Below are 19,892 nucleotides of genomic sequence, written 5' to 3' on the forward strand. Positions count from 1 at the left end.
TAAGGTAAAACCCGACCCTGAAAATCCATTCCCAGCTGTCTTTGTGAGCCGTGTGGCAATAGAGAGCCCCCAAGAGGTTGTTAATGATTCTCACCTCCTGGTAGTCACACCCTTGTATATTTCCTTCCCACACTGCGTAGCCAATAGGATATCGTGGAAATAAAGGAGTGTGACTTCTGAAGCTAGATCATAAAAGATAGTGCAACTTCTGCTTTGTTCTGTCGTGGTTCATTTGCTTTAGGGGAGTCTGTTGCCATGTTGTAAAGATACTCAGGTATCCCGATGAAGAGGTTCACATGGATAGAAACAAAGGGCTCCTGCCAACGACCAACACTGACTTGCCAGCCATCTAAGTGAACTATCCTGGTGCTAGACTGGCCAGATGCAGTCCAGTTTTCAGAAGACAGCAGTCCCACCCAACATCTTAACTGAAACCATAGGAGATAAACACCCAACTAGACAACTCCAAATTCCTAACTCCTAGAAACTGTGTGAGATAATAAATGTTTATTGCTAGTTTAAGCCACTAAGTTCTGGGGTATTCATTGTGCCTCAGTAGATAGCTAATACACACACTTAGCTACATAGTCCTCCATTTGTCCATTATTCAGTAAATATTTACAGAGCAAACAAAATGAGATAGGTACTCTTGGGAAAGGAAAAATTAACATGATCCCTTCTCCCAAGGAGCTTATACCATAGGAGGACAAGATTCATAAATCCAATTCAAAAAGCAGCATGCACCAAGGGCTTCTGAATTCAAGAAAAGGCAGAAAGTGCACTGTGGGTTCCAGGGGACTGCTTCTCAGTCAAGATTCTCAGTTGCCAACAACAGAAAGCAACTCCAACTTCAGTAGAAAAGAGATTTATTAGAAGGATAATTGAGAGCTCATAAAGGTGATAGGAAAACCAGAAAAGCAGCCAACAGACAGAACAAGGAGGCCAGGGAGCTGACGGGCAGCCAGCCTACTCCCAGTCACAGTCTGGTCTATGGCCCCAGGTACCTCGCCTGTCACTGGACACACATTGTCCCTGCAGGACCCTCATTGCTTCCAGTATCAGGTAGATGGAAGGATCCAGTTGTCCAAGACCACATCACCTGCACGTTGCCCAGATTTCAGGGAACAGAACAGAGCATACCTGCCCCACCTCAGCTTCTGAAGGGGGAAGCAGGGACCTCTGCATGGTGTGGGACGTGGCCCCAAATAAGAAACATATTAGGATATTGAGACACCACTGTAGAGAGGGAATGGGTCACTTGGGGGCAGAGGAATAACAGGATGGAAGGGGGCCAGGAGCTGCAACTCATCCCTCTGCTTCCCTAGGTTAGGCTTTATCAGACTCAGTGTCCTCATCAAAGAAAGGGCATGAGGCATCTTCTCCCTCCTTCCTTTTTACCATAATTGTGCAGTCTTCCCTCTCTCCTGCCCATACCCCAATCCCATCCCATCTCCCATCTGCTCTGCAGATCTAAGGAAGTGTAGCCTAGAATAGAATTAGCTTCTGCAGACAGAACTTAATGAGGGCTTCCCTGATAGATAGGAATGTCCCATCATGGCCTGCCAGGCACAAACAAAGGGGACTCAACTAGTCTCAGTGGGAACCAATGATGCAGACAAAATCATGGGGAGCTGTCCAGGCCCATCATTCCACCTACCAAGGTTTCCAGGGGTGTTTGATTTTAGCAGCCATCCTGTGCCTGCTATGAAAACATGTGGGAACACTGGGGTTGAACAATAAGACTTCTGAACACCCCAAACCTGCAAGGAGGCCAACATGACAGACTGGGCCAGTCTGTTGAGTCACCAACTCGCCAAGCTTATTGCTATCCCCTGAAGATGCCCGCCACACCCTCTCAGCCCAGGCCCATCGGTGCAGCTGCCAGGAGCCAAACAGGGGACTGAGTGGCCCTTTCACTCGACGGGTCTTGGGTCTCTCAGAAACACCACCCCCTGCTGAGCTCAGCCAGCTTCCACCTCCCCCAGTAGAAACACAGAAATGCACCCATTAGTAATGGCCCAGCTCCCCCAGCACTCATCTTGGACCATTTCAGCCTGACAGCCTGCTGTACGTTTCACCTGTGCCACCCACTTCGGCAGATGATGAAAGACCACCTCGAAGGTCGGCTGTGTTATCAACCAATTCGCCCAGTCACTTGGGGCCAACCTCTCCCAGCCTGGATGCCCGGGAGTGTCCACCACTTCCATCAAGGCACAAGCCACTTTCATCCTCCCTCGTGGCTCAGGAACGACCTTGGCCAAGGTCAGCAGGCACTGAGAGCCCCAGCGTCTCCCAGCCTGACTCCATCAGACCACAACAACCCCTCCGTGCAGGCAAGTCCCAGCCCCATGAAGGCACCCAGCAGCCTTTGTAATATTCTCTCCAACTTCCAGCAAAACCCCGGCAGGCCACTGTCCCACACGAGAAAAGGGGCTCCAACCTCTAGGGGGGCCTGCAGCAATTTAGATACACCTTCCCACCGCAGCGCCTCCCTCTCGGCCAGATGAGCCCTCACGTCTGCCAGACTCACTCCTTGACCTTCCTCCTCAGTTGACTCCCCTCTGCCACTTGGCTGGGCCCGCTGAAATCTGGCCTCACCATCGTGTGCTTTCCACAGACGGGGCCACGCTAAGTGGCAGGTAGATGAGGGGGGCAGGACTGGAGGTCAGGGGATGACGGCACTCAGCAGGAGGAGAGGGAGGGGGTCACGTGCTCTGACCTCATGGTCACTCCCCCTCATCTATCCGGCTGTCTTCCTCTCCATGCTGGTCCTGCAATCCCCCGGGGAGCCTTCACAGTCAGAAGGACAACCCTTCACGCTACATCCTCGTATTTCTTATCTCTCTTTCCTTCAATGTATGTGGGTTTGGGTTTGTTTTTTTTTTTTCATCTCATGGACACTTCCGTCAATGACAAGCTAAATTTCTCTCCATGTACCAGCATCCGTCTAGCTTCACATCTTTCCTTTTCTGATCAACACCTCGTGATCCTTGAGGTCCATTTCCCTGACCCGGGATCCTAATTCTGGATCCATCAAAGTCCTCTGCTCCACAGCCAGGCTGCTGAGAGCCACCAGAGGAAACCACACACCCAGAGTCTCCATGAATCTGGGGTCTCCAGTCTCAACCCTGCCGCCAAGTCCTTTCTCTCTCTCCTCTTCATCCACCTTTCTGGGTCTTCTCTCACCTCAAATCCCCCCCTCGGCCACCGTCCTCCTTACTCCACCTCAGCCTTGCCTCCTTCACTAAACATGCTGAGACCCTAGGGCACACGTCACCTCAGCTGCCTCCTCACCATGAACCTGTCTACACCATAACCTGCCCTCTCCTCTTTCCTTCTGTTTCCCTGACAGAAGCATCCCTCTTTCTGTCCAGGGCAGATCCTTCCACCTGGCTCTGGATTCCACCCCTCCCCCCTCTTAGAGGCCACATTCCGTCCACCTGTCCTTAGTCTCTGGCTTTAGTCTCTCCCCCTCTGCTGCCATTGAAAAACAAACACACTCCTCTAGAGACCCTTTCTTTCCTACCCCCTCAAGTCAGTCCTCTGGACTCCAGAATCACCAGCATGATTTCTCCATCACAGCACTTAAACACTGCTGTACAAGGAGTAATTTAGCTTTCTGTATTCTCCCACCAGACTGTAAACCCCTCAAAGGCAGGACCATGCCTAAATTCAATTTTATATCCTTCAACAGTTTCTGAAGCATGGCAGAGACTGCATGAAAGTTTCTTGAATGAATGTTACACGTACAAATCTACCATCCCTGTATGACTATAGACCCCTTAGACCTCTGACTGTACCTTCTCTGTTTCTCAGATGTCCTACCCCACCCCTAAAATATGAAGCACACACTAACCATGCTGGAACCATGTAACACATCGACCTGAGGTGGGAAATAGCACCCGTTCTCAAAGCTTTATCATTCTGCTCTGTATAGGATCCCAAATCTGAACTTAAAAATTCAGTTCTTTTCCTGTTCAAGTCCACATCCTATTTGGTGTTCCTTCTTTTCTTTCAACCCATACACCAGCTAAGTTGAATATTAAACCTACTTTCAAAGGTGTCTGGACATACCTCCTGATTTTTTCTATGCTGTGCCTTTCCCTGTTTCCTCTCTCAGGCACGGAACCCCCTGCCTTTGCCCCTCTGGCCGAAGGTTAGTCGCCATTCAAAGTCCATTAAAATGGTACCTGCCCTCACCCTCAGCACAATGCCCCCTCCTTGTGTCCCTTCACGTTCTGCGTGCTCTGCATGGCATCGGCAGAACATACTTTGCCTTCTAGTCAGCTGTGGGAACTTTCAGAGGACAAGAGTGAGACTCGTTCAGTGAGGTGCTAATAAGCGTGTGCAATTGAGTTGAACTGAAAACAGAAGGCAAATGTGAGAACAGTCCATCCACGTGTGCCCTGACATCATCACTCCCTCAGACTTCCACTTCCTCAACCTGCTCTAGGAAGTTTCTGTGCCACAGAGGACGAACTCTTCACCTCTTGGGCACACAGAGACCCTCTCAGTGACAGTATGAAGGCTATGGAAGGGAGATACAAAGAATAGGAGTCTCGACTGTAATTCAAGTCCCTTGAGAAAAAGCCATGCTCTTTCCTCTTTTGACTCTCTGTGTAGATAGCTCAGTGCAGATCACCCCTTTATCACAGAGCTTATCACACTGCCTTGCCCAATAAATGTAATTATTGAGCAATGATAATATAACCCCTCCCTATAGGATCAGGAATTTATGATTTAATAGAACCTACGTAAAAGACCCATGTGGTCCAGTCCTCCAGAGAAACAGAAACAGTAGAAGGCATTCGTGCGTGGGTGTGTGTGTGTGTGTGTGTGTGAGTCAAGAGAGTATTTCAAGGAATTGGTTCATGCAGTTATGGGAACTGGCAACTCCAAACTCCCCAGGGCAGGCGAGTCTGAAATGCGCAAGTCGGGCTAGCAACAGAAAGCTTGGGAGGTGATAGATGCTGCTGTCTTGGGGCAGAATTTCTATTCCTCAGAGAAACCTCAATTTTGGCTCTTAAGGGCTTCAACTGATCAGATGAGCCCCAGTCACATTTTCAAGAGTCATTCTGTTCACTTAGAGTCAACTGCTGACAGATGTTAGCCACATCTACAAAATGCTTGCACAGCAACACCTAGATTCATATTTGATGACATCACTGGGTGCTATAGCCCAGCCATGTGGACAGGTATTGGAAGATGAGACAGTGAATGGAAACATCCATGAGGATATGGGGCTATGCCACCAACCTTGCCCATCAGCAGGAAAAGGGTGTGAGGTCCTACATCATGTCAGTCTACCCTGGGCCACCAGTCTTTCCTGGCATCCCGACTAGAGAGTGTGACTTTAATCTTCAGCTTCCCACCAACCATTTTCACCCAGCATGCTCATGGTTACATTTGGGAAATTTAAAGTTTAAATTTAGTTTAAAAAAAAAAAAAGAAAAGAAAAAGCCCAGCAGACTCTCATGTTGTCCGGACAGAGAATGGATGCCCTAGGCGTCTCCCTGTGCTGCCAGCAGAGGGGAAGTTCTCGAGGACACTTGGATGCAGGTCACTGGTGGGGTAATAGGTCTGTAGTTGTGGGAGGCATTCGGTAGGTTTTTATTATGCACCTACTATGTGCCAGGCACTACCCTAAGGGCCAGATATAAGCTATGAATAAAACCGACCTATCCCTTGCTTCATAGAGCTTCTATTCCAGTGAGCCAAACTTCACTGCTTTCAATTCAAGCAGCACTCGTCAGGCATGTCCTGCGCACCTGGACGATGCCAGGGAGCAGAAATCCCACACTTTGCCTGGTGCCCCAGAGCGTATCAAGGCATTGGAGAGGGATGAGAGCAATGTTGGACAAATGCCACAAATAGGCTCCTTTCCATCGTCCCACCCATCTTCACACTGCTTTCTTTCTCCTTGTAGATCTTCTCCAAGGAATCTGGAGGCTTGCCTTCCTGAGAAGTCTCCTTCCTCTCCCCCTGCCTCTCCATCTCCCTCCCCTTCTCCCTCTTCCCTCTTTCCCATGCTTATGAAAAAACACACAACACACACACACACACGCACGCACGCACACCCACCCCTCCACACGCACAAGAAATCTATATCCCAGAAGCCCCCAGACAAGGTGAGGAATCCAGAAGCAGTCTGCAACTTCAAGCAGCAATGTGACATTCAGTAGGTTGAGGCCACATGTAGGATGACAGGCCTGAGGGCAGGACAATGGGGACCGAGATGCCCACTCCTTTCTCCCTCAACTGGGTAAGCAATGGAGCCTCAGTGTTGAGACTTTCCCCCTTGGGGGTTGGAGGTTCCAGCCAGAACTTGCAGGTAAACAAACCTGTATTAAAGTCCCAGCTTCATTTAGGTAAGTTAAGGGCTTCAAGTCTGGTTTCTCATTAGTAAAATGAAGATGATCACGCCTTCTTAGGAATGACAGAGGACTAAATGTGGCCAGGGCAAGGCAGCACCGCAAGGACTCAGCAAGCCAAGCTGCTCTATCACCAACACTAAGTCAGTACCATCAGAATGACCGAGCGCTCTGTAAGAGGACTGTGAGATATTTGCAGGGAGATGGAGGGTGGGGTGTCGCTGTTGCTATTTGTTTTTAAATAACCCCTTGGAAGCTTGCAGTCCATATAGAAGAGCTGCGATTAACCAGAATTCAGGGACGTGATCTAATCCAAGGTGCCTTCTCTTCCGGGGGGTAAGTTGCTCTTTACATGTGAGCGGTTCCAGCTCCCCTGGGGCCACCATCCACCCTTCCTCTGACTTCCTGGGGAAGGCCAGTGACCATCTAGTGAGCGCACTCTGCTGGTCACCTGTTCAGTGATCCTCCCTATTCCATCACGTGTCTTCCCAGATTATAAAATCTCAGAGAAGGAGAGGGAAAAAATACAACTGAAAAATAACTGAGCCAAGAGCCCTCTGTCTCTCTCATCATCCGACTGCAGGACCAGCTTTTAGGACCGTACCTACCCCTGAGGGAGGCATCTGCAGTCCTCTTACAGGACTCCTAAAAAATTCCAGGCAGGTCACACACACAAGCCAACCTCCCCATGGAAGCAGTGGAAATTCCCCAGCCCACTGCTGCTCGCTGTGTGTCTCCAGCCCCCCCTCTGTCCACGTGGCCCTTTGTCAGGAGGCAGCTCCTGTTTGGCAGGCCGTGTGCTGCAACCCCTGAGAGCAGACACCTCGGGACTTATCCTTTGGCCTCACATTCCAGCACCAGGCCCCTTGGACGCCCTCCAGTTCCAGCAGGTGAGGGGTGACCCTTGACCCCTCCCCTGGCTGGGCCAGAGAAGACCCCTCACTGTCCCTTTCTTCCACATCCTTGCCCCCTCTCAGGGCTCCCCATCCTCCCTCCTGTGTGGGGTACGTGGCCAGCTCATTTGCCCGTCATCCTGTCTGGCCACATGTGCTGATGGAAGAGAAAATACGGGCAGGGAGAGCCTACACTTTCACTGAAAGAGACCCCACAAGACCCCCAAACCCCACTGCTGGCCACTCTCGTCAAACATGCATCCGAGAGAACCAGATTGCTGCCACTACTGCTGCTGCTGAAATTAATGGAATCTGGCAGGAAAACCTTTTGTTTTTCTAATCCCAGGTTTTGCCAAGCAAACACAAGGACCGTGTTGAAAATGGCTGCTGTCGAGGCGCGGGTTTGGTGCGGGGTGGAGGCTCCAGCACCAGGAGCCCCGCAAGCTGGGCCCTCTCCAGTTCCCAGATGCGGGCGATTTTCTTTTTTGAATGCAAATAAAGCGTTAAACAGGAAACCTTTCAGGATCCCTGCCATGGACCAGGACCAAGTGCCAATTTCCCTTCTTTCCAAGGACAACGGCTCCCATCCGACATTTTGTGACTTGGAGATGTCAATGACGGGCTCAGCGGCCCCAAGCCAGGGAACCCCGAGAAAGTCCTGTTGCCTCGCAGAAGGATTTTTCTCCCCCACATTCCCATTCTTCGCAAGCCGGCCTGAGGGCTGGTGGCCGCGCAGGTGGCCCTGCCCAGGGTAGGGATGCACAGAGCGAAATCACAGGCAGCAGCAAAAGGGCACATTTCTTTCCCAGCGAAGAACGAACCCTTTTCCACACACCCTGAAGAGGCCAAAACGGCCACGACCTCCTCCGCCCTCACTTTCCCGCCTGGTTCCATCCCACAGAGAGCCCGGAAGGGAGGATCCAGTTACTAACCCGGGACTTGAAAGGCAGCGTTTGTGCCTTTGGGGCAGGGCAGGCAGCCTCCACCACACTCTGGCACGACCTGTCCCCATCCCGTTGTTTTAGGGCAGAACAAGAGGGAATCTGCAGTCGCCCCTTTGGAGGCTTTGTTGAAACAGAAACTTGGTGTGGCCTGAAAGGAGCTGAATAAAGTAGGGGTGTAAACTAAACACCCCATTTGTTTTCCACTTGTGTCACTTGAGAGGGGAAAGCCCAGGGAGAAGGAATGGGAGATCTTGAGTGCCATTTTTTGACACCAGTCATTTCACAGGTGGCTTTGGGCATGTGGTTTCACCTTCAAATCCTCTCTGATGATCCTGGCCCTTACCGACCACTGCTTTCTCTAAACTCAGCCGCACGCGTTAATATTCAATCAGATGTTGCTTCACACATGGCCTACGATGGCCGGTCATGTCATCTCAATGGGATGGTAAGGTTATGATTTTCCTCCTCCCATCCAACCTGAGAACCTCACTCCCTGAGAAAATAAGATTCCCAGTTCTCATTCCTATCATTTTAGGACCTCCGGTATCCTTAGTTTTCCAAATGGGATATTGAAATCTTCACACAGTGAGTGAAGGGTGAGAGACACAGCCTCATGTAGATGCCCACTTTGTCTCAAGACGTCAAGGCAAGGCAGGGAGCTAGCTCCTGGAGACTTGAAGACACCAGTGGACGACGTAGGACTGGGTCTTGCTAAGCCCCCTTGGCTCGCAAAGCTGGAGGCGTCTGGGATGTTTGGGTTACCTTGTGTACTTACATTTCCCCCTACTAGACTGTTTGCAACTTGAGGCTGCCTGGCACTGTGCTTGTTAAGAGAATAAATGAGTGGCTCAGGGCCCAGTCCTGTCATGCGATCACAGAGCCACCTCTGTGACCCAGCTCCTAGCTCCTTGGGAGGCATTCAATAAACAGTCACTCAATTATACTAAATTGTATTATTTTAAACTCACTGAAAAAAAACAAAACACACGCACAAAGAGCTCCGGAACAAGGGTAAGAACCCAGGGAAGCTGGTAGCAGCTGTAAAGGAAAGCCAAGGGTCCCAGGAAGGAAGGGTCTCCACAATCTGGGCTCCCTTCAGAAAGACTTCTTGGGGGGTTTGGGAGGAGGCAACATTTCATTGATTAGTGATGTAGGAGTGAGAAAGGACAGGCTACATCTCCTCCAACATTTTCATGGGAGTCCACATTGCAAGTGAACATAGATAGCACATTCCACCAAGCAGAGGGCCCACCGTCGTGTCCAAAACACAGAAAAAAAACACCAGCTTGCTGATACTGTGAAAACAGCTGGGGTCAGCAAAAGAGCGCTGGTCTTTGTGGCAAATAGACCTGGCTTTTATTTCTGCCTCTGTCGCTTGTCGGTTATTTGATCTTGAGTAAATCATTTAACCCCTCTGTATCTCAGTATTCAGATTTGAAAAGATGGGTCTGATGTTTCCCTCAAAGGCCACTGAGTTCACAAAATAATCTACGTGGCTATACCCAGCACAGGGCCTCTGGTATCTTAGGTGATCAGGAAATGGGAGCTACACTGAACAGAGGAAGCCAAACAAAAGTAGCCCAGAAAGAAGCTAAAAATTTCTCATAATTCCAAGACCCCTGCTTACCTCTCTATCCGGTAGTTTTTAAGCTCTTATTTAATTTTTTCATTAAAATAAGAACAGAGGGTAGACAACAGAGAGATTTCCAACAATATAATAAACATAGGCCACATAGAAACAATATAGAAAACAGGCGATTTGGTGTCAGGACACCTGGGTTCCAGTCCCAAGGCTGCTGCTAACTCGTATGACCTTGAGCAAGTCCCTTAACCACTCCGGGCTTCAGATTCCCCATCTCTAAAGACACAGAGGTGGGGATGTCAGGAAGAGAAGTCAGGGACTGGGTTCAGCTAGCTGATCTGTAGCCGCTGTAAAGATTTTGTGTCGCTCTGGCCTGAATGCATACGTGGATGGTCCAACATTCGTTTGCTCGTTCTTTCTTGTGAATTAATTACAACAGAAATAACTACAAATTGATTTTAAGCTCAAGATAAAAGTTTCAATGAGTGTTCATCTCACTACCACTTGTTCTCTTTTGATCAGGCTCAATAGATGTGGTTTCCATGGCTTCGGAGGTCCTGGGAGGCAGTTCTTCAACCGCAGGGCACTTTCTGTCCCACCCTTCCATCCTTCCTGGAGCCTACCTCTTGATTCACCTGGGCAGCATTCTGAGGAGGAATGAAGAGACGGCATATTTTTTTTTTAAATCCCATGGGACCGAAGGGTCCTGATTATACATTCCCGCCCCCTTCCTTTTTCTCTGAATTCCAACCTGTCTCCCAAGTGTTTAGTGGCCAGCTCTCCTCTACTGTGCCTGTAATTAGAAGACAACGCACATGCAGGAAGCAGAATCTCTTCGCTAAAAATACCCTGCATTCCTGAGTGACCACAAAAGCTCCCTCCTCAAGCCCATGGAGAGCCAAGCTAAAAACAGTACCCAGCAGCTTCGAATGGCACCAGTGACCAAGGTAGAAGGGCCTGAAAACAGCATGCCACTCTAAGCCATCTGCCATCTTGGCCCACCCTGGCTCCCGTCTTCCCAATAGCGATGGGTATCTTAGTGCTGTTCCTAGCTGGGCTTCTGTGGCAAGAGGTAGGCGAGGGTTGGCGGCCTCATGCACCTAGCGGCCCACAGGCTCTCTGGCTCAGGGTCTGGACGTCGTGTACAAAGAGGCGATAGAGGCAGGGGAAGTTTATCAGAGCACCTTGGGAAAGCCATACTGCCCACAAGCAGAAAACTCTGAGCATTTACTCTGAGCAGTCTTCGGAGGGAACATTCACCTCCTCAGCAAAAACAAGACCATCTATTGATAGATGAGGGGGAAAATGCTGGATTCACTGAAAGCACAACGGCTAAAGCTCCCATCTCCCATCTTCCAAGAAGGTGCCAAAGATGGACTCAACTCTACTCCTTTCCTGCTAGCACATTCTCACAAGCCACATTCTCCAGAGAGCTGGCCCAGCCAACACCCTCACCATGACCAAGGGACGTACTGTCTGTGTGGCCCAACAGCTTTACCGCAGGAGAGAACCCAGTGCCTCGAGCATGGTAGGTATTCAGTCATGTTTCTTTTTTTTTTTTTTTTTAAAGATTTTATTTATTTATTTGACAGAGAGAAGAGACAGCCAGCAAGAGAGGCAACAAGCAGGGGGAGTGGGAGAGGAAGAAGCAAGCTCCCAGCGGAGGAGCCTGATGTGGGGCTCGATCCCATAACGCCGGGATCACGCCCTGAGCCCAGGCACCCCCTCAGTCATGTTTCTTGAATGGATTTAGAACCAAGTGAAACCTTTCCGTTCATACTGCCTCCATAATCCTGTAGCTAAACAATCTTGTTCACTTGAATCTATGTGTTTTGCCGATGATTTGGGACTAGAATTCCCTCGAGGGCAGGAACTTATCTTTTCATTACTCTCTAGCCCTACAGGCTCAATATTGTTTGTTGAGATTTCAAGGATTCACAAACCATCCTGTGCACTCTCCAATACACAATTTTTTCAACTCAAACACAAAACAGGACAGGGATCACTCTTCTTTAACTCTAAGGGTGATTTCTAAAAGAACGGAGGTGGATTATATACAAAGAGATTAAGAAAAATACATGAGAAAAATATAAGGGAAGAAAATAGGATGAACCCATGGGTGAGTTATAAATAAAATGAGGCTCTAATAGGTACACTTGAAGAAATGGACTGCAATTTCGTTCTGAAGAGCCAAGGAAAGAAGAAAACATGAACGATTACACAAATTTCAAAGACCAAAAGTTTTTAAATCCATACATGAAGGAAGTCCTGTGACTCCAGCATCACAAGCGTGCGTCTTGGGCCACAACCACCCCCGAAAAGGAAGTGTGAGGGGCTCGGCAAAACCCACCCCGCCAATGAAAACACATGCCCTCACCCACGTGACAGACAGGCTGCTGCGTTCTGTCTCAAGTACGGCAGGTCACTACAAAAATGTTCAGTCACTCACCAAGCTGAAAAGTCAGTCAGACATAAGAGTCAGAAGTTGGTGACGATGTCTCTGCACTCTTGTCAGTGATTGCCATTGTGTTCATCTCTATGTCCCCTCTCTCCTAGCCTCACCCACAACCCTCTTTCCCTGGGGCCTTAAGCAGATTCACTCTGGTGGGAAACTCGCAGGACTTTCTGCCATGATGGGATCTGGACTGATATGAAAGTTTCCCCAAAGCATGGATCCCCATCATGCCTCCTCTTTCCCCCACCCTGCCTCTATGGCTCCTAATTCCTCATTAACAGTTATCCTGCCTAACTGTTTATTTTTTTTTTAAGATTTTATTTATTTATTTGACAAAGAGAGACAGCCAGCGAGAGAGGGAACACAAACAGGGGAGTGGGAGAGGAAGAAGCAAGCTCCCAGCCGAGGAGCCTGATGTGGGGCTCGATCCCAGACCTCCAGGATCACGCCCTGAGCCAAAGGCAGATGCTTAACAACTGAGCCCCCAGGCGCCCCCCTGCCTAACTCTTTAATGCTTGAGTCCATGTGGGTCTTAAATTCCTTTCTGGTTTCTTCTCTACCCCTCTACCTTGACCTCTAGAATTTCAGATCATCTGCTGGCCTACCTAGATTCTGATTTGCCCAGACTTAGAATGTATGTGTGTCTGTGTGTCTGTGTGTCTGTGTGTGTGTGTGTGCATTCCTGACTCCTGTGCTAGCTTCAGCACCCCTCAAACCCACCTTTCCAGAACTCCCCTTGTTGCTGACAGACCATCCTTCTCAGTGGAATGCTAGTAAATTAGAACCAATAATTTGTTCTATGGACTGAACAGAATTTAACTGAGAACGAGCCACTCCTTTAACCTTAAAACGCCTGGGAATTGAGTGGTGCCTATAAGAGCCCTTTGAAGGTTTGAGGGAAGAAGAATTTAAAAAAAAAAAAAAAAGAGGACTGGTACAACAAATGAGAAAAGCAGAACAGCAGAAGAGGAGTGGTACAGTCTTCTGCAAAACACTAACTGATGGCAGGATTGGGCCATCTGAGCAAAGCACTGCACAGGGCCTCACAGGCAACAGAATCATCCCCCCAAGCAGGGAAGGGGTGGAAGGGGGGAACCCTGCTGTACCAAAGTTATTCCCAACCATTTAATAGCCACAGCATCTTATCTGATGTGTTGGACATTCTTAGTACCCCTTGCTCAAAAGATGAAGATAGATTTTACATTGATTTGTTCTAAATGATTTGTGTTTTAAGAATTTAGATGGGGCATTATGGAAGCCTCTAGGGCTTCTGGAGATGCTAGCAAGTCCCATAAACAGACCTGGTATCCAGGTTGAGGTGGAGGCTATGCCCAAGTCCGCCATGGTATGAATGCACCTATCCCAGCACATAGACGCTAACTTATCACTGAGTACCCTCACTGCCCCCATCATGTGGGACCTTGAGGCCAGAGTTATTTATCCATCTTGCTTTTCAGTGACCAGCACAGTGCCAGGCCCAGGTGTTTGATAAAATGTATAGAGCAAGCCAAAGGATCCCCGTATGCCAGCACCTTCCCTGATGCTCCTGTCTAAAGGAGAAGATGAGCAGACCAAAGAGGGAACAGCAGGCCTTGTGGACCTCTCAAGGTAAAAGGCTCCACCACACAAGAGAAAGTAGTGACCCCAAAGCTTCTCAAAGCCGCCCCATGATGCCAGAGCCAGAAGGGCAGGAAGGGAGCACAGTCCACAGCCTTTGCCCAGAGACATTCATCAGTCAGACAGAGTACTCGAGGTGGGCACCCAGAATGTGCCATGCTCTGTGCTGGGTATGGAGGACACTCGGGGACCCTGGGGCATGAAGAAAGAGACAAGGCAAACAGCGATTCTAATGGCTGCCATTCATCGAGTCCTCACTAACTCTAGGCATCTAGCCAACATTTTACCTATGTTATCTCTAATCCTCGCAACATCACTGAAAGGTAGATGGCATCTCCATTTTATGAATCAGGGCCATAAATATCCTACTTAGTGGTGGGACCAAGATGCAAAACCGCCCTCCTCAGATTGCAGAGCCCAAGACCCAGGCCATCAGCTCAGCATATGTTCTTTCTCTGAGCTCTTCCCACCTCACCCCTGAGCCGGGCTCTCTAGAACCCCGTCGAGCCTTCTCGATGCCATTCGCCTGCTCTGCAAGATCCACCTCCCCTCCGTCAAGAGGGAAGGTCCTCCTCATCTGGAATGCCAGCCTGACTCAGCTCTGATCCCTCCTTTTATGGAACACCCTCAAATGTGAGTGGTTTCTCTGCACTGCCCTGTGCTGCCTTATAACGACTCCTAAATGCTTTGCTATTGGCGGGGGTGGTTGTCATGAGCGCGAACATCCCCGAAGCCCACCTACAAACCAGGTCTGCAGGTTCCCCGCGGACAACGGTCTTTTCAGCGGGTGGTCTTCTGCATCCAGCTCCTGCTGGTGCCGATTGTTACATCTTCCAGAAGTTTGTGAGCCAGTCGTTAAACCACTGGTAGCTTGTGATCAGCCATGGAGAGAGTGTGTGCGCGCTACAGAAACTGGCAATGGCTACAAATCAGGTTCCCCACCCCCGCCCCAGAAAACTGGTTGTTAACACTCAGCTGCACACCCTTGCTTTCAACCCTTGCTCCCCACCTCACTTCCTGCTCGGTTCCATGAAACGTGCCCATCCTTATACTGAGTGCCAGCATGTGATGGAAGCATCCAGAGATAGGGCATCATCACAAGTGCCAGTGGGGACAGTCAGTAACGACCGGAGGACAGCAGTGGTCCAGGGCATTTCCTGGAGGAAGGGAATACTGAATCCCTAATTAATTTTCCTCCGTTCCACATTGTCACCTTCAACCAGCACTGTTTGAGATCCTACCACATGCCAGACTCTTTGCGGATGTGATCACACTAAATCCTTTGCCGGGGAGAACTCTGGGGCTGGGTGGATTTAATACCTTGCCCAAAGTCACACAACAGTATCTGTCGGAGCCCCAACTCAACTGTAGGCCTGTAAGACTCCAAAGCTGGGGGGCCCTCTCCCCTTCCTCATACTCTCTGGTCAGCAGACCCATGACATATCAGGTGCTGAGTTCCAGATTCTCCAATATTCGCTCTCGCCCCAAGGGCGGGTCAGGAGCAGCTGCGGGAAGCTGTGGCGGAGAAGGGCAGGGGGACGACAGGCCCCCCCCACTGTGCTAGAGAACCGGGAGGACAGGAGCCACCCCCGGAAGCCTGCGCCAGCCCAGCTGCTCTGCTGGTGACTCACCAGCTACCCCTGCACTAACAGCGCCCCCATGCTGGGCGGCAGGGCAGCTGCACGGCTCGCATCTTCTGTGCATGTGTTTTATGGAGCTGGGAGGGATGGAGAAATCCCTCTCCTGCCAGCATGCAGGCGCAGAAATAAATCATTAAAGCCGAAGTTTGCCAGGCTTGCCAGTGGACGGGGAGAGCAGCCGTCCTGCCACCAGGACCTTCTCTTGCTGAACACAATGAACACTCCTGCACAGCCATTCCCTCAGTGACGTGCACCCACGTGCGCCCTCTCCGAAACCATATTCCACCCCCACATACTCCAGTTCAACCTGGTCTCCCGGGCTGCAAAGACCCGGGGACGTTGGGGAAAACTGAGGCACAGCAGAGCAAAGCCATCATGTAGACTCTAGGAGGTGGAGGGCAGGGCGCTCCGCAGGCAGGATGAGGTCAAACAGTGCACCAGATCGAGCAAGGTGGGGTTGTAAGAGCTAAAAGCATGGTGTGCAGCCAAATGTGAACAACCAGGTTTCCAGAGAAAGAAAAGAAGGTTCATTCTGATTTGTGGCCATTGCCAGTTTCTGTAGTGCGCACACACTCTCTCCATGGCTGATCGCAAGCTACCAGTGGTTTAACGACTGGCTCACAAACTTCCTAAAGATGTAGCAATCAGCTTCAGCAGGAGCTGGATCCAGCAACCACTGAAAAGACCCTTGTCCACAGGGAGCCTGCAGACCCGGTTTGTAGGTGGACTTCGGGAATGTACACAGTAAATAACAGTCACCACCAACAGCATAGCCCCTACCTGGGAAGAGTTTCAGACTGCACTCAGATAGGCTACCATGAGGTCACCATCTGCCAGCCTCACCTCTACCCCCTTCACCCTCAGCCCCACTGCCAACCTGTCCACAGCCCTGGACCGCATGCCCTTTCTCCTCCCAACACATCTGTCTTCTTCCATGGCTAGTTCCTCCTCCACTGCTCTGCGTCCTATGCCTCCCACCCTCTCAGGGACACTGCTCTGTGGCTCTGCCCTTTTTTTCTAATCCTCAACCCCTCCCTCTCTACTTCCTCCTTCTTATCACCATTTGGACATGCACTAGTACCTCCCTCTTTCATGGAACAAATTTCTCTTGACCCTTCATCCCACCCCATGTCTCTCCTCTCCTTCACAAGCCAACTCCCTGAAAGTATTGTCTGTTCTCACTGTCTCTGCTTCCTCATCTCCCATCTACTCCCCACAACCCAACCTTCTAGCTCCTGTCCCGTCACTCCCCTGAAAGCTCAGGGAAAGGCCAACAACAACTTTCTGCAGATATGGCCATCTCAGAATCCTTACTTTGATTCCAAGGGCCACATAGCAAAAAGCATAGATCAACATGGCGATCATCCCAGTCTTTCCAGAAGGAATGGCAGTCCAGTAGCAAAGGCCGGTGGTGTTTTTGCTCTGAAAGTCTTTAAATTGGCTGTGAACAGCAGCAGAAAGGATGGAATTCCACGGAAAATGAAATAAAAGACTGAAGAGTAGCAAGGAGAGGAATTTGAGGTTGTGAGTGGAGGGACAGAGGGTGCAGGATTGAAGTCGACTGCTCTGGGTAGGTGAGCAGAGAAAGAAAAAGGGATTCTTGGTGAAGTGGCCATAAAAATGCCTTTAGAAAACTCTTCTTGGACCTCAAGAACTGAAATGGGTGACGGTGACGTCTGCAACGTTGGCGCTGTCTCTCCGTCTCCCCCACGGAACCCTGAGTAAATGCCACAAGGCTCACTGAAGCATTAGTATGAACGGATTGAGGGAGGGGGAGCTCCAAGAGAAAAATAAGGGGACAGCTGACATCTGGGTTACACCAGCTACAGCAGGGAGGAATGACAAGTGAATTCAGCAAAAATGTTTTATTTCCACATCTATTGTCAAGTCTAATTATTGGTTGAAATTAGAGGTTCTGCCCTGATCATGGCCATGAATAAATAAAAATATGTTTGAATTTCAGCAGATGTCACTGAATTTCACATATCCTTCCCTTCCCAGAAAGGAAAAGAAAGATCCGGCTAGCCTTTTCATACGCTGACATCCCCACGTAAGGCACAGAAACGAGCTCTCGAAATGATTCACTTGACCAAAGAAATGAACACCAGATCAGAAATCCTGAACTTTCTTCCTAGCTGTGGAAGCTACACACGTGGGTCTTGCATCCACACTTGGCAAGAAAACGCCAGTTTACGGAAGCAGTTTTCCTTTGCACAAGCACGCGTGTGCAGTACTCACACAGTCGGTCACCTAATCACAGATAGCAAGAGCCTTCTCTGGGCCAGCAACTGCAAGCGACATTGAAATAAATACAGAGATGCTTAAGCTGTGGCTTTTCCCTCGAGGAGATCATTAGTTAACACCTCTTCGCATTTGGGAGTTAACGCTCACGTCCGAGTTAGTGATAAAGGAAGATGTGCCTCGGGTCCTTTCCCTAGGAGCTACCCTAGGATTGAGCTTGACGAGAGCCGTCTTCCCAGCCCAGACCATCATCCTCCCACCCTCCGATCCATCTCTGCTCACACCGCACCAGTGTGGTCCTTCTGCTGTGCCTTTTGCCAGCCGGCACACCCTGACACTGGGCTTCAGTCACAGTGCTCCTGTGTCTCCTGCCTCCCCTGCTCCCCCCGCCCCCCAGCAGTTGTGCGTGGACCCTGCTGCCTGCCTAGTGGTGCTGAGTTTCGGCAGCCCCCATGATCAGCTCACCAGCTCTGCTGATAAAGCTGCTTCAACAGTGTTTCAACAAAACCAGACTCCCAACTGCATCATCAGTGGGACTCTTTCTGTACTGGGGGCTGCGCCAAATTAACCTCTGCCTGCCTGCCCGCTCACCGGAAGCCATACTCTCCTGGGGCCAAACCCTGCTAAGGCTTTTGAAGCAGGAGAATTCAAAAGATGTGAGAACCAGATTCCTAGAAATGACTGTGAGAGGTCGTTCAGCCCTGCTTCCTGCCTTCAGCTCCATAATTTGGAGAGGGCCTCCCTTTTAATGAAGAGATAAGAATCTTCCCCGTCAACTGATGACCCTAAGTAACACACTTAATACACACTTGGCCCCACACCTTAGACAAGAATAGAAAGGAAAACAAAAGAAATATGTATATAGCAAGAGAGCAATTCTTTGTTTATGCTAACATTTATTGGGTATGTACTTGGTGCTTGGCCCTGTGCTATATCCTATAATTTAATCCTCACATTGTTACCATCAAGTAGGCTCTATGATTCTACCCATGTCCCAGATTTGAGAACTAAGGCACTGAAAGACTAAAGCCCAGGATGTTTGGCTAGTTAAGTGTCAGAGCCAAGACTTACTCCAGCTGCAGAACCTCTTTACCACTAGTCTTCCTCTACCAGACCTGCTAGACAGGCCAGAAATGCATCTCTGTCCTGACCCAAAACTAACTTCATGGTGTCGCTCAAGCCAGGAGCTAGTCACTGGAAGTCTGAAACATTCAGACAAACGCTCCACATGCTTGGGCTCCCGTCTCCCCTGTTTGTGTAGGTCATGGGTTAAGGTTGGATCCGTCCATCAGCAAGTGGCACTGCCTCGTGCCCTCCGCACTGCATGCAGGGATGTGCCACAAATAAACCTCCTGCCCCGAGTCATGTTTTCATCTCACATCCTACTCATCAACTCCCGTGTGCATGGCTCTGGTTGGCTGTTTGTCTCTATGTGTATTTAGTTGTGCCAATTCAGTCCCCACCAAGAGGTTTATAAGCTGTACCGGGGCAAAGACCATGTCTCTGCCTTTCTCTGTCTCTCTGTATTACTTCCAGACTGCAAACAGGTGATGCTCAATAAATACACACAAAAAGGCTGAGTCCACTTATGACCCCAAATCCCTGTGAATTCAGGAGGTGAATATAGACACAAAGTAACATCAGACAATTACATGGTGAAAAAAAACCTAGAATGATATATAAATTGGTATCACATATTCCCAAAAAGGTGCATTTGAACCTTCTTCTTCCTTTTCACCAAGTTGTTTGAACAACATAGAATCATGATCCCTCACCGCTACCCATGTTATAAACCCTCCCACCTCCCCAGTGTATAATGCATTTGGTTGCAAAAATAAAGATCAGGGTCAGTGCAGCTTTGCTCTGAGTCTCTGGTTCCCAAGAGGGCAGGAAGCAATATTTCCAAGCAAAATATGGAGCCCTCAAAACATGAGGTCTATAGATTCTTTGCAAAGTGCTTGTTTGTGTCGAGAAAATTCCAGCGCAATGAGAAACCAGATGGGTAGATGCACCAAATATTGAAGACAGGCCTCAAGGCAAAGCAGACAAACACTCTCTCTGGTGTACACTAAACTCAGGAGTGATCCTCCAGCCGTTATGAGCAGAGACATGTCCCACCAGAGTTTTCCAAATAGCAAACTCTTAGTCC

The 19,892-nt window shown here is 49.6% G+C and overlaps 1 long non-coding RNA gene across 2 annotated transcripts in view; it reads right to left on the minus strand.

Moving 5' to 3' along the window:
- The window catches only part of LOC117803433, a 228,368-nt gene that overhangs the window by 188,331 nt on the left and 20,145 nt on the right, over positions 1 to 19,892 (minus strand). The window contains exon 3 of one of the 2 annotated variants that reach the window (XR_004627292.1): positions 9,951 to 10,437. The exons of the other annotated variant lie outside the window; for it this stretch is intronic. This is a non-coding gene — a long non-coding RNA (uncharacterized LOC117803433). Of the gene's footprint in view, positions 1 to 9,950; positions 10,438 to 19,892 lie in introns of those variants that run through there. 2 annotated transcript variants of the gene reach the window in all.

The sequence above is a fragment of the Ailuropoda melanoleuca genome, chromosome 8 (genome assembly GCF_002007445.2).
Source record: "Ailuropoda melanoleuca isolate Jingjing chromosome 8, ASM200744v2, whole genome shotgun sequence".
Lineage (NCBI taxonomy): Eukaryota > Metazoa > Chordata > Mammalia > Carnivora > Ursidae > Ailuropoda > Ailuropoda melanoleuca.